The sequence below is a fragment of the Fukomys damarensis genome, unplaced genomic scaffold (genome assembly GCF_012274545.1).
Source record: "Fukomys damarensis isolate Sample0158 unplaced genomic scaffold, DMR_v1.0_HiC HiC_scaffold_39, whole genome shotgun sequence".
NCBI lineage: Eukaryota > Metazoa > Chordata > Mammalia > Rodentia > Bathyergidae > Fukomys > Fukomys damarensis.
The window spans coordinates 103,814,616-103,816,516 of NW_022900951.1; positions in this window are offsets into that span (position 1 = coordinate 103,814,616).

Consider the following 1,901-nt stretch of genomic DNA (forward strand, 5'->3'; position numbering starts at 1 on the left):
AAAAAAAAAAAAAAAAAAAAGCGTATAAGAAGGAGGAAGGAAAGGAATAAAATAGAAACAAAAGAGAATATAAGCTCATATACATTGATTGTGTGTGTTTATAATAATTATAATAGTTTATAATACTCCACATACAGTATGTTTTCATGGTAGTATAAACCCTAATTTTTAGAGAAAAATAACATTTTGGCCACTTTAATCACTTCAGTATTAAATATATTTTAAAAATCAGGAGCTAAATATATGACGGATTACCTGAGGAATTACTGACTGAAATGAAAATGTCCAAATGACTACAACAATTGTTATGGTTTGTTTGTTCTTTAGTGAGAAACTCAGTTTAGAAGTATCCTGTTAAATCTGTTGAAGCACAATTCAATGTCCTTTGATCAAAAAGTTTGTTTCTATGCCATTTTCTCCAAAAATTTAGAGCTATTCTCTGCATTGACTACTTAATTTAAATATTGAATGAACATACATAGAAAATGTGAAGTATTCCTTTTGACTATACACACATATGTCTATTTATCTATATATATATGTGTATATCTATCTATCTAAATATATAGAGTACTTAAATGACTTACATAGAACAATATTACTAATGTTAAAGTCAGAACAAAATATAATTACATATTTCATTTTTCACCCAAAGTAATTGATGTGACTTAAATTTCAGCATGTAACTTTTCATCTGACTACATGCAATCATATATTATTTAGAAGAGCCTGCTCATTCTTCAAAGGCAATTTGCATAAATAATTAAATTATACTAGCATTCATAGTTACATTACTTTTCTATTGATCACTTTTATTGCTATATTTCACCTTTTACAAAATTATTTATAGGATGCAATAATGAATTTCAACTGCTTTGTTGCATTATTTGGTAAACAATATAACAAACTGGAGAACTAAAGCAATAAAATAAAGGTGATTAATTAATAAAGTAATTCCCTGGATTTTAATTAAATCATGTAAAGTTATTTTCTAAATACACTATGTTGGGAGTCTAAATAATAAGTCTGGATTTTCACACATTAAGAAATAAAATTCTGAAAATATTTATAATTAAATTTGTAATTGATTTTTATTGTGTATTTTGGATATAGAGACAATAAGAGATGAGTAACTTTATAAGTTTTCCTTATTCCATGTATTCCATGAGTGTGGATTATTGTAAATAAGGAGAGATTCTGACACCTAAGAGAAGTCAAATGATTGTTGCTAATTGAATGGTTTCAAAAGTACAGTGATGTCATTAATTCATTTTAATTATCATTTCTTATTTAAAAATTGTACCCATCACATACTGAAGATATACTCCTAAGTGAAATAAATAAGGCACACATGTGTGAACATCGAATAGTTTCTCTGGTGTGAATAATCTGCAATAATACAGAAGATCCTAATAAGATTACTGACATTGAGAAATGGGAAGAAAGGGGTTAAAGGTGTGGGGAAGTTGGGATGGGTAGGTGAAGGGAAAAAAGGGAAAAGAAAAAAATATGAGATGAAGAAAAGATGGAAATAAAGTGTTTATAGATGGGGAGGAGAAAGGGGGGTGAAGGGAGGTCAGGGACAAGGGGAAAAAATGCGAACCAAGACTTGTCATGTAGAGGTACAAGATCCCAACGATGAATGTAACTGTACTGTATACCTAAAATGTACCAATAAACTCAATTAAAGCTGAAAAAAAATTGTACCCATCACAATAAGTCAAAATCTGCATATATTAATGGGCGTACCATGTAAGAGTCAATGCACATATATAATGATAAATGTATTAAATACTATATAATGCATTTTTGTATAGACATTATATAATTAAAGAGCCATATATTAAATAATATATAACAAATAATGTATATATTAAATAATATATATAATTTATTGATCA